At 44.3% G+C, this 13,769-nt stretch overlaps 1 protein-coding gene across 1 annotated transcript in view; it reads left to right on the top strand.

The window, feature by feature from the left end:
- Window positions 1–13,769, top strand: part of EMB3108 (DEA(D/H)-box RNA helicase family protein) — a 163,673-nt gene that overhangs the window by 90,268 nt on the left and 59,636 nt on the right. The window lies entirely within an intron of this gene.

Consider the following 13,769-nt stretch of genomic DNA (forward strand, 5'->3'; position numbering starts at 1 on the left):
CGTGAAGGGACATCTACTGAGAGATGTCGAGAAAATTGCAAGTTATAATCTGCAAGGGTTTCCATGGCAAGCATTTCAGGATACCCCACTCTGCCAGAAGTTGCACTTCGAAGGAAGATGTCGGAAACCATATAACTTCGAGCACATTTTTTTTTTCTTGAAAGCTTGCCAAGTACTTGGAGTATGTTGCTTGGTAGCTGTAGACATCAACATCTGCGTGGCACTGCTTCTGAGAAAAATAGTGACTTGAAACAAATCTGGATCCTTCTCTTGCAAGTGATCTTAATTGGTTTAGGCCCTGTAAGACATGAGCGGTGAAGACGGGAGCGCGTCCGATGGGCGATGAAGTAAGGGTGGAAGTGGCTAATAAGTCCGGGTTGTAGGGCGAAGATACCTCAAATAAAAATTCCAATAGCTCTGTCTGCTCTTTTGTAGGACTGGTATGCTTTCAGAAAAGCACACGAGACTGATGCTCTGATACCACTGTCACAAGCTGGGCACCACGTGCCAATAGAAAAGAACAGACTGAACAGACTTTTAGCACTTCAATAACAATTGAAACTGAAAGAAAGAGAGCACACGCGACACGGAGTGGCGGAATTCCACCCCTGAGAGTATTGGCCCCAAACCTTGGCGCCCCTTTCGGTATTTCTTTATATTGCATCAACACAGTACAAGCCGGTACTCCAGACTCTGCACCTTCTCCAGGAAGCATGCTAGAGAATGAGCCCTAACCTCATATTTAAAGGCCCTTGGCCTGAAAAGCACTTACAATGAAAAGCCTTTAAAACTCAAAAGCTTCTGGTCCAAATAGCAAAGCCAAAAGCTGCTAGAGTAATTTACAGAAATCCGTACAGCGTGCCACGTCATCAGCTAGTGCAAAACGCGGAAATCCGTACAGCCTGCCACGTCATCATGTCAGCATAAGTTTTGGAAATCTGCCATGTCATCAGTTTTTGCGTGTGTGCAGGTCTTGCTTTATTTTAATCCTTTATGTCACTTCGGGCCCCATCGGACGGGGTCCACATAAGTTGGGAGGACTTCTTCTGTTACTTGTTCTTCTTAGGGTTTAGGCCCCTCGGTTGGCATCTGTAAGTTGGCTCCATTCTTTCGGCTTTGACATGTCAGCAGTTTGTTACAATTACGATCACTCACAATGTTACTTGGCAACCCGTACAACTTGCACAGATTGTCCACAAATAACTTTGCTAATTCTGGCTCTTAATTGTTGACTTGATTGGAATAAACTTGCATAGTTTAGTCAACTGGTCTACGACCACCCATATTGAATCGTGATCTCGTACTGTGGTTGGTAAACCCACAATGAAATCCATAGAGATGCTTTATTATTTACCATTAGAAATCTCTAATGGATGTAAGAGACCTCCTGCCTTTAGGCGCTCTGCTTTGTTAACTTGACATTTCTGGCAATGCAAGATATAGTCTTGGACATAGCCATGTAAACTTGGTCAGTAAAACTGTCGTCGTACGAGAGCATAAATCTTCTTAATGTCTGGGTGCCCTGCACTTGGACTATCGTGACATTCATCAAGAATTTGGCATCGAATGTCCGTGTCCGTCGGTACACAAACTCTCGTCTTGTGGAGGAGGTACCCATTGTCGATGGAAAAATTCTTCCATCTCTGCAGTTCATCACTCGATAGAGGAGAACTGGGTGTGGAGGTTAACGATACACTACCAGCATTGGAGTGAGAAGGATCCCTCATTTTCACATGGCTCACACTTTGGAGTATGTGTCGTCATGCTCATATTTGCCTTTCAGAGAATCCAAAAACTCACTTCGAATTTCCGTGCACAGAAGAGAGTTGATCTCTAGCATATGACTAAGAGCATCAGCCAATTGTATCGTCTTTTATGATATCGGAGCTTTGCGTTGTACTCTTGAAGAATCTCAACCCACCTGGCCTTTCGAACCTTCATGTCAGGTGGTTGTGTAAACCATTTTATGCTTTCATGGTCAAACACAATCTCAAAGTGAACTCCGTACAAATATTGCCACCATGTCTTCAAGGCAGACACTATTGCATAGAGTTTGTGTTCGTAAACAGAGTAATCCTGTTGTGTTGAATCAAGCTTCTTAATTTCAAATGCAATTGGCCTCCCCTCCTGTAGAAGGATTGCTCCAATAGCACGATTATTGGCATCCGTTTTCAAAACGAATGGCTTCAAAGGATCCACAATAGCTAGAATAGGAGCTGAAGCTAATGCGTCCTTGAGAGTATCAAAACTTTGTTGTTGAGCGGCACCCCCTTGAAAGTTTTTTCCCTTGGCTTTCAGCTGATCCGTCATTGCCACATCAGTATGAGCATAGTTTTTAACGAATCGTCGATAAAAACCTGCAAATCCTAAGATGATCTGTAACTCTTCCAGATTTCTCGGAGAAGGCCATCTCCTAATGGCATCCACTTTGGATTGATCCATTTGCAGCCCATCAACTGATATGACATGCCCTAGATAGTGAATTTTCTCCTTGAGAAAATCACACATCGACTCTTTGGCATATAACTTGTTTGCTGGTAGCAATTTAAACACTTTGCCTCAGATGTTGCAAGTGCTTTTCCTCAGAAGCACTGTACACGAGAATGTCATCGGAAAAAACGATAATAAACTTGCCCAAAAATGGTCTCAAGACACTACCCATTAGTGTCATGAAAGTTGCGGGCGCATTGGTTAACCTAAAGGACATAACCGGAAACTCGTAATGTCCAACCTTTGTTTCGAACACAGTTTTGGGTATATCAGTAAGTCGAATGCGTACTTGGTGATATCCAAACCGCAAGTCTATCTTAGTAAAAATAAGAGCATGGGTGAGCTTGTCAAACAACTCATCCACTTGTGGTAATGGGTACTTGTTCTTAACCGTCACCCCATTTAAACCACGGTAGTCAACGCATATGCGCATGCTACCGTCCTTTTTCTTCACCAATAGGATAGGAGAAACCCATGGCGAAGAACTAGGCTAAAAAACCCTCTTACTGAGATAGTCAACAAGCTGACGTTTCACCTCAGCAGCCTCATAATGGCTCATTCTGTAGGGTGGTTCGCTAATCGGTTTATTGCGTGCAACCACGTCTATGCCATGTTGCATTGATCGTGTCGATGGTAATTCTGGTGGTAAATCATTAGGAAAAACATCTTTGAAATTTCATTAACAAATTTCTTTATTGACTAGCAACTTTTGCTTGTTGAGCAGAGAGTTGTAGCCATTGGTGGGAGAGAAGAGAGAGAAGCATGCGGCGTTGAGGAATTTTCAACAGAGTCAACATTTGAAAGAAAATGACACAAAGAGTAACACAAGAAAACTTCTTCTATTGCATTATCAAAAGTGAGGCACATTCTTCTCTCCTAACAAAAACACACGTGCGCCATGGAATTCAAACATTAGACAGTTGTGCTCATAGCTACGCTTAAGTGATGGTCCTAGGCTATGCAACCATTCTCGACCAAGTACCACATCTGTCCGCTCCATATTCATAACTTAAAAATCCAAAGATGCGGTATACCCTTGAATTTCCAACGGTACAGCTCTCACTTGAGTGTCTGCCGTTCATCATCGCTACCTTGTAACGGTGGAAACTCTGAGTTTGGGCAGCTTGAGCCGTTAACACGTAGTTAATGAAATTGTTTGTAGCACCGTCATCTACCAAGATACGCACCTTGTGCCCTTGAATAGATCCGTGCATACGCACTAGCTCATGTGGACAAAAGGTCTGCTGCCACATGGAAGCTGTTATACAGCATTCATGCACCATCTTAGTGTGTGTTACCTCCACATTGGAGAAACATGAGGAGAACTCAAGAGGCAACAACTGCACCGTGTGCTGCTTTCTCCATGCCCTGGGAAGCAGATTTTCCCTTGGGACAATCCTTTTTGCCATGGCCGCTTCTTAAGCATTGAAAACATAATTTTTCCTTTTTTGCCTTCTCAAATTCTTCTTTAGAGAGAGGCCCTCTAGACTCCTTGGGTTTCTTAGCTGCCTAAGAATTGGCTACTATAAACTTTCTTTTATTGTGCCCATGCTGTGTGCGTTTATTACCATGTGTATTGTCAGGCACCTAAGTATTGTGTGGTGTCTTTATCATCAGGATCATCATGGATGTGAGCTTGTACTATGGCCTCCTCAAGTCTTTTGGGATCCCGAGTCTTGCCATGCTTCTTAAGATCTAATGTCAAACCGCGGATAAACCCACGCACTTGGTGAAAGGTATCTAATCCTTTCAACTTGAGGATGATATCCCGATAGTGCGAGATATATTCTAGCAATAATTTATGTTGTCGTATGGTGTTTATCCCAAGCGGACCAATTTCTGTCTGCCTCATTCGTGGACATCAATTCTTTTCTAAATACAGCCTCAAAGGCTGCCCAAGTCTGTGGTATGATGTTCTTCTCCTTGAGAGACATCCACCATTTATAGGCCTTGCCTTCCAATGTCAGACTTGTCTGCAGTGCCTTGACTGCATCCGGAGTATGTCGTAGATTGTGAATTCCTTCCCACTTGCTGAGAAAGATATTCACCGCATCCTTATTACGCTCTCTTTCCTCTCCTTTAAAAGTTTGCCGTTTTGTAATTTTCAACAAATCGTCCACCTCCTTTTGAGTGAGAGAGTGCAGAGAATCCGGAGGGGGACCCTGTCCCTGACCAAGAGGAATCTACCCCTGATCAGCTACGTGCTCGTGCATGTGTGTATTAACAGAGCCCTTGGCTTGCTGTTGCATAAAATTGTACTACTAAAATGGATTATTTACTAAGATTTTCATTCAAAGATGCAAATTTTTTTTCCAACACAGACATGCGTGCTTGAAGCGCTCGAAATTCTTGAATATCAAGCAATTCATAAGTGTCATCTCCTCTCGTAGATGCGCGGGTATAGTCCCGAGAGTATCCGGCCGCAAGCCATCATTGGGAAGATTGGACGTATGGTGTTCGAACTCAAAAGTCATATTGATGTGGGAATCCGTGGCGACTATGTGCAGTGCTAGTAAGAGGAAGAAGAGTATCTTGACTCAAGAAGCTCGTAGTCGTACTATGCACCGCAAATGCCAGTAATAAGCCGTGCTAACTACTTCGTCAATTCGGAAACGGTCGTCGTAACTATTTTTGCTGGCGAATCTCCCTTCAAGCTTGTTGCCTGTAACAAACTTGGACACCCCAAGTCCAGATGCTGTCGCAACACAATAGAGATTCACTTAAAATTCTTCACAATTAAAGGGTTGACACGGCCCGGCATAGTTCCGTGCCAAGAGAGATTGACCCCAAAGACTTGCGCCCCTTTCGATATTTCTTTTTATATTAATCTTTGAGCAAAGTACAACTCTCGCGGGTCCTCGCTCTCAGACTCTGCGTCGAGATGTCCTAATCAGAAGTGAGGCCCTTGGGGCTTATTTATTGATACAAGGGATGCAAAAAGCAGAGCCCTAAAAGTAATAAACTTAAAAGCAACTTGGCCAAAATCTGCCAGCATAAAGCAGTTAGTGCAACTGGCGGAATTCCATACAGTTCTGCCACGTCAGTGTCACGTGCACATCTAATCCTATGTGTACGTGGACAAGCTACTTCATGACATGGGTTTAGTTGAGTTAGCTTAGCTTAGGAAGTATTCTGGCAGTTTTGTGAGTCTGTTCGCAGACCGTGCATGTCCAAGCACTTAGAGTAGATGCATATCCTCTGGTTGCACACATCATGATCATCAGCATTACCATCAGATTCCATCAGGAGCATTTTTACAATGCATAGACCTATTTTTCCTATTTTAGCCATTTTTCACTTATTATTTTTAAGTGACGTCTGTTGGGAAACTGGGTAGGGCAAATTGGCTATGAATATATATAAGAAAAGCTAGCGCTAGCATTCTCTGGCAGAAGAGGTAGCAGACCACAGTGAAAGTGCAACTTCTCAACAAGGCCAGCCTAAAGACCTAGCATTTTCAAGCTACCAAGACAGCCAACCTTTTGCCAAGTGCAGATCAGCCCCAGCGTTTTGCATTTGCAGATCCACCTGGCGACAGCAGGACACAGCAGGACCATAGCGTTTTTGCATCATGCCTCACTGCAGCCCAATGTTTTTGCATCAGAATTTCAGCCTAGCATTTTTGCAGTTTTCCAGCGTCATCACCTTCTCTGCATCAGCGTTTTGCAATTTCAGCATATAGACTCCGCACCGCAGCCCCCTAACGTCGCAGATCTCACCTTCCCGCAGCAGATCCTCGCCACACAATCAGATTAGCAAGAGTTTGCAGATTCAGCCCGGAAAACGCAGATTTCAGCATCTGCGTTTTCAGCGGGTCGTCGTCGCATCGTCGTCATCGACATAGAGTCAAAATTCAACAAATAAAGATTTGCAGATTTCAGCCATTAGCATTTTCGGATTTCAGCCCGTCTCGTCGTCGTCCTCATCGTCGTCGACATTGTCGGCAAGTCCATTGCATTGTAGAGATTTGTCAATCAATAGTAGACCACTCTCGCTATAGAGAGTGGGGCCTTCGGAGGAGGGTTTGACAACATTCTGGTGTCGTATTCTTCTCTCTCTATCTCTCAGTCTCAGCACCTTCATTCACAGTGTCATTCACTTTGTTTGTGATCATTTGCACTCTCTCATTAAAGGATTGGAAGGCTCTCCCTTCTGTAAATAAAAGGAACCTTGAGCAAAGTTCAACATTCACATTCGCTGTACCTTACATTGGTATCAGAGCTTTGGCAGTGTTCTGTATCACTCAAGGAAAGAACCACATAATTGTTTTTTGCTTGTTACGGTTGCACATAACCCAAGTCCACCCCGGCGCGTCGATTCTTAATCGTGTTTTTGAAGAGTGATAGGAAACCCAAGAAAGGAGGGCTTGTCCAACCTCCCCTTGTTTCTCTTTTCTCTCATTGAGAGCGGACCGTGCACTTAGCGGTTGGCCAATCGACGTAAGGTGGGAAAAAGCAACCTTGGTGTGAGTGCAAGGCCGCCAAGGGGTGCGACCGCGGGAAAGAGAAGAGCTCGGGTAAGAAAAGATCCTTCTCTAACACAGGTTGCAAGCGAAAGAAGAACCCTAAGACTCTAGAACCTCAAGAACCTCAAAACACAAGAACCCAAGAACCCAAGACCCACAAGAACCCAAGTTCCTCGTGAACTTAAGAACCTAAGACTTCAGTGTATGGTCATTACCCGAAGCGGAATGGATACCTCGCATGGAGGTGATGAGCATGCCAGCGAGGCGAAGAAGAATTTTCCCCACCATGAGGTTTTTCTGACCCTTCTCCTTCCCTATCTACGCCAAGGATTGCACCAAATCCTAATGGAGGCTTTGGTCAAGTTGATGATGGACATGATGTTACACCAAGAAGCACAACGCGTTACCTTGGAGCGTGAGCGCCAAGAAAAACAGGAATCCTTGGAGCGTGAGCGCCAAGAAAGACATGCATCCTTGGATCGCGAGCGTGAACAAGCGCGCTTGGTGGCCGAGGAACGAAAAGAAAGAAAAGCAGAAAGAAAGGAAGCTATTGAGCGTGAGCATGAGCAAGAAAGGAGGCGGCCGAAGAGAGACGAGCGGCCTTGGAGTCAGAGCGTGAGGCGCAGAGAGACCAACGCATGCAAGAGTTGGTGCGATAGGTAATCACCTCGAAGTTCGAGCCGATCAAAGAAGTTGGTAGTTCATCAAGTAGCACAAGCTGAGATTCAGACTCCAACAACCCCGTCACAGAGAAGCTGACGTTCAGTAAGTATGACAGTAAGATGGATGCTACTACTATTCATTCTTGGTTGCATCAATTTAATGCTTACTTTGCGACAACTAAGAATATAGGAAATAGCAAGGTTTTGACGGCAGCTATGTACCTTGCCGGTGATGCCATTAATTGGTACCACGCATGGCAAGAGGCACAGTTGACCGCGCACCTAGAGGAAGCCGAGGAAGGCGCGTCCCTTTCTTTCAATTAGGCCGACTTCCAAGAGAAGCTCAAGGCGCGGTTTATCCCTCCACAATACCTAGCGCGGTTGAAAGAAGATTGGCGTTACCTCAAGCAGAATGGTATGCCAATCATGTCCTTTTCTAACGGCAGCTTGGCATCCAATTACGCAAATCTGATGATGAGCGCAATGAGGCTTTCCTTTTTGGGTTGGACGAATATATCAAGTTTGATGTATAAGTCTTCGACCCCGCGGATCTCAACCAGGCGGTAACAATTGCTCTCTCCTAAGAGATGAAGCACAACAAGAGAAAGCCTAAGGACTCAAGGAGAACAAGTCGTTTCAAAGTACCTTTGAGACTTCTCAAAACCCTCAGAACGGTAAGAATGGTAACTTTTCTAACCAATCTTCATCTAGTCTCTCAAAAAAGAACTCACAAAATGAACCTAAGGGTAAAGCTAACACAATTGCTAAACCTAAGCTCACCCCACATGAAAAAGCAGCACAAGGATTTTTAGGAGGATACATCACGTTAGAAGAACAAAGCATTTATTCTAAGGAAGGTCGATGTTATCATTGTCACATCAAAGGTCACATATAAAGAACATGTCCTAAGCTTGAATCTAATGAATCTAAAGAACCCACAGAACCCACGTCCTCTGTCAATGCAATAAATGAGAAGACGAGTGTGACCCAAGTTTCTCATGACCCTCCCATTGATGAGTCTCTCATTAAGTGCTATGGTCATGTGAAGGGTCAACGTTTTGTCATATTGTTTGACCTAGGCAGTATGCATGATGTGATTAGTGACTCTCTTGTCGAAAGAGCCCGCTTGGAGGTTAGCAAGACATCTCCTTTCGAGGTATCGGGCTTTGCTCCCGGTATGGACTCTCTCATCACGCAAGAGTGCCTTGATGTTTTTTTGACTGTTCAACAAGCGTCCTTCCGCAAAAAATTTGTAGTCTCTCCTCTTTCAGGATGTGATATGCTTTTAGGCATTCGATGGTTTCGTCAGAATAACCCTCTCATTGATTGGGCAACTAATACTTTCACTTTTAATGCCAAGAGTGACTCTTCCATTGTCATTCGCTGGGAGCAAGTTGTTTATTCTTCATCTCTCATTTCTAATGTGCAGACGAAGATTGAAAAGAATCAGGAGAAGGAGACTCTCTCAGTCTCTTCTTTTCCAAAGCACGACACACATGATTTGCATGATCAAGATGTGATTATTCACAAGCATGATGATTTGCATGATCAAGATGTGATTATTCACGAGCATGATGATTTGCAGGATAAAGATGTGATTATTCATGAGCATGATGATTTAGTTGATACTTTGTCTAGTGAAGCTAACCTCATTGCAGTTGGGATCAATCACAAAGACTTGATCTTGGCTCTCTAGTCGAGGTCCAAAGAACCCCCACATGAAGTATTATGTGTTAAAATGATTAGTCAGCACGCATTGGTTGAGTGTTCCATTCGTGATGGTTTCTTGTATTTTAGTCACCGTCCTTATGTGATCCCTTTTCACAGGCATGCCATATTGTACGATGAACACGATTCCCTCATGAATGAGCACGGATGTATGCGGATTACTTATGAAAAGCTGAAAAGCTTGCATTCAAGGAATTCACATTCCATGTCTCTCCCTTGGCATGACACTATATTAGAAAGAGCACAAGAAGGATTGACCATCAAGCATGGGCATTTCCATTGTGATTTGCCACAGTTGATTGATTTAGATCAGAAAGTCAAGATTCGACCCCACTGTTTGCGTGTGTTTGATGAACGGTTTGACACTCCGTCTATGTGTTCATCTACGTTGCATGCACAATTTTTTAGGAATTCATAATTTTTCTAGGCACTTTACATGGAATGGGTATGTTCATGCTTTTGTGTTGGAAGTTTTTTTAGGAATTTTCATCCTCGGAGATTCTTGAAGAAGGTAGACGCATGACTATAGACAAAGTTGAAGCATTGAAGGAGCCACAAATGACTTTGTGTCGCTTTCGGCGCGGCCCAAAGAAGCAAGTATTGCAGACCTTTATGCAGTTCAAATATCGCATGACCCACGCATCAGAGTGGGCCGACGAAAAGTCCTTTCCAGGATTCCAGATGCTGTTGGTGATCTCCCTCGACGCCATACAGTTCGGTACCAGTAACTCACTTTGAAAAGGAGGGGATTTCACGTGCACATCTGACCCTATGTGTACGTGGACAAGCTACTTCATCATTCATGACATGGGTTCAATTCAGTTAGCCTAGCTTAGGAAGTGTTCTGGCACTTTTGTGAGTCTGTTCACAGACCGTGCATGTCCACGCACTTAGAGTAGATGAATATCCTCTAATTGCACACAACATGATCATCAACATTACCATCAGATTCCATCAAGACCATTTTTACAGTGCATAGACATATTTTTCCTATTTTAGCCATTTTACACTTATTATTTTTAAATGACTTTTGTTGGGAAAGTGGGTAGGGAAGATTGGCTATGAATATATATAAGAAAAGCTAGCGCTAGCATTCTCTGGCAAAAGAGGCAGTAGACCACAGTGAAAGTGCAACTTCTCAACAAGGCCAGCCTAAAGACCTAGCATTTTCAAGCTACCAAGACAGCCAACCTTTTTCCAAGTGTAGATCAGCCCCAGCGTTTTGCATTTGTAGATCCACCTGGCAACAGCAGGACACAGTAGGACCATAGCGTTTTTGCATCAGGCCTCAATTCAGCCCAGTAATTTTGCATCAGAATTTCAGCCTAGTGTTTTTGCAGTTTTCCGGTGTCATCACCTTCTCTGCATCAGCGTTTTGCATTTTCAGCGTATAGACTCCGCATCGCAACCCCCAAACCTTGCAGATCTCACCTTCCCGCAGCAGATCCTCGCCACACGGTCAGATCAGCAAGAGTTTGCAAATTCAGACCGGAAAACGCAGATTCCAGCATCTGCGTTTTCAGCATGTCGTCGTTGCATCGTCATCATCGCCATTGTCACCGACATAGAGTCAAAATTCAACAGATAAAGATTTGCAGATTTCAGCCATTAGCGTTTTCAGATTTCAGCCTGTCTCGTCGTCGTCCTCATCGTTGTCGACATCGTGGGCAAGTCCATTGCATTGTAGAGATTTGTCAATCAATAGTAGACCACTCTCGCCATAGAGAGTGGGGCCTTTGGCGGAGGGTTTAACAACATTCCGGTGTCGTATTCTTCTCTCTCTATCTCTCAGTCTCAGCACCTTCATTCACAATGTCATTTACTTTGTTTGTGATCATTTGCACTCTCTCATTAAAGGAACGTAAGGCTCTCCCTTACGTAAATAAAAAGAACCTTGAGCACAGTTCGAAGCACTCATCTTGAGCAAAGTTCAACATTCACATCCGTTGCACCTTACAGACAGCAACAACGCAAAAAGCGGAATTTTTGTACAGCCACATCAATAGCCAGTTAGCGCGTTTGCTGGGGTCCGTACGGCTTGCTTGTCTGCCACGTTACTGTGCGTACAATACGGCACTGCCGTATTGTTCTGCCACATCATCATCCTATCGGGTGGTAGAACATGCCACGTCACCACTTTGTAACATACCCCCCCTCTTGAAAGAATTTTAATCGCTGTGCAAAACAGACAGAGGTCAGAAACCATTTCAGTAGACACTGACTCTACGTGCAGACGCACTAGACACGACACATCTAGTACTTGTACAAAGACAACAATCACATCACTACACATGACATCACAAAACATCACATGACAAATCAATCACCGAAAAATTCATTCCAAATCTTAGACCGTGACTGCCAGCAACGTATTTAGTGAGCGCATCTAGATCCATCCCGGACGTCACTGATGTCGGATTAACTTATCTTTATTGCGATCATGTCTACAGATTTATGAGACCGAAATGTTGCAATCATTTCGTCTTTCAGTTCCTGCACTCAAACAAGTCACATGAGAGAGTACATATCATTCATATTCAATTTCGGGGATTCCATTTCATAAACCATACAACAGAATACTGTATGCGCAGCAGTATCCCTGAAACCCAAAGGGATATTAGTGACTCTATTTAATCCAGGTAATCTGTGACAAAGGAGCGGAGTGACTCCCCTCTTGTGCAATCCCTCTGTACCAGATTCAACCCTACTGATCAACGGGATCTCTCGGAGTAGACAAAGCTAAACCGAATGCTTCAAGGTAAAGTTTCAGCAATCTTAGATTTTCCACCCGATGGGCGTGAAGCCGATACCACACGACCCTCTCAGAGACTTCGACTTGCTGAGGTGTATACACCTTTACTTCAGGTGAACTATGCATTGGTGTCTACAATGATCAAGGACAAAGTTCCTCTTACAGTTGAGGAGACACTTTCACAACCAAAGTGGAAGTTGGCTATGCAGAAAGAGCTTGATTCTATCAAGAAAAACAACACTTGGGTGTTGGTTCTTCGGACTGCCAAGCGGAAAGTGATTAAGGTCAAGTGGGTCTACAAAGACCACGTACAAAGCTTATGGTTCTTTGGATAAGCACAAGGCAAGGCTTGTTGCCCCAGGCTTTTCCCAGAAAGATGTAGACTACGAGGCGACCTTCGCACCCAATGCACGGATGTATCACTAGATCCTCTCCTCGGAGACGTATCACTAGATCCTCTTCTCGGAGACGTGCCAGGGCAGACGCCTCTCAAAAAGTGAAGATGTTGTCAAGGATACTACGCTCCTTGACAAAACCTGTCTGGGTTCCATGTATAATTCTCTCTAGTAGTGGCTGAATCCTCAAGCTTAGAGCCTTTGCTAGAATTTTTTAGGCTGAGTTGAGGATGGGTCGCCACTGTTGAATGTCATTCAAGGAGCCTCCCTCCTTGGGAATAAGGTAAATCAAGCCATCAATCATGCTGTCAGGCATCTCTCCAGTGTGAGATGTACTGAAATGGGTTGCAAAGATATGAACCAAGCAAGTCCCAGTACTCCAAGAAGAACCTCGAAGTCAAACAATCCTCCCATGGACATCTGTAAGGTGCAACGGAATGAATGTTTGCGCTTTGCTCAAGATGAGTGCTCCGAACTGTGCTCAAGGTTCCTTTTCGTTCTTATGGAAGGTAGAGCCTTCCGTTCTTAATGAGAGAATGCTATGATCACAAACAAAGTGAATGGACACTGTGCGTGCAAGTGTATGAGACTGAGAGATAGAGAGAGAAGAGAGATACGACACCAGAGACGTTGTAAAACCGTCCTCCGAAGACCCCACTCTCGTCGGCGAGAGTGGTCTAATTATGATTGCACAATCTGGTACAAATGGAATGCATGGGACTGATGCAAGTCTAGGCTATGTTGGCGATGATGACGGTGACGACGAGACTGACCTAAGAGCTGAAATCTGCAATCTTTCTACTGTTGTCCAAAAACGCTATGGGCTGAAATCTGTGGCTGAGCCAAAAACGCTGATTGTGGGGCAGATTTTCAGCGACAAAGACCCAGAGAAAACAGCCCCAAAATCCGCGTTTTTGGCTCAGCCGCAGATTTCAGCCCATAGCTTTTTTGGACAACAGTAGAAAGATTGCAGATGTCAGCCCTTAGGTCGGTCTCGTCGTCACCGTCGTCATCGCCGACATAGCCTAGACTTGCATCAGTCCCATGCATTCCATTTGTACCAGATTGTGCAATCATAATTAGACCATTCTCACCGACGAGAGTGGGGCCTTCGGAGGAGGGTTTTACAACGTCTCTGGTGTCGTATCTCTCTTCTCTCTCTATCTCTTAGTCTCATACACTTGCACGCACAATGTCCATTCACTTTGTTTGTGATCATAGCATTCTCTCATTAAGGACGGAAGGCTCTACATGCCATAAGAATGAAAAGGAACCTT

This window comes from Adiantum capillus-veneris, chromosome 30 (assembly GCF_014529385.1).
Source record: "Adiantum capillus-veneris isolate H3 chromosome 30, ASM1452938v2, whole genome shotgun sequence".
NCBI lineage: Eukaryota > Viridiplantae > Streptophyta > Polypodiopsida > Polypodiales > Pteridaceae > Adiantum > Adiantum capillus-veneris.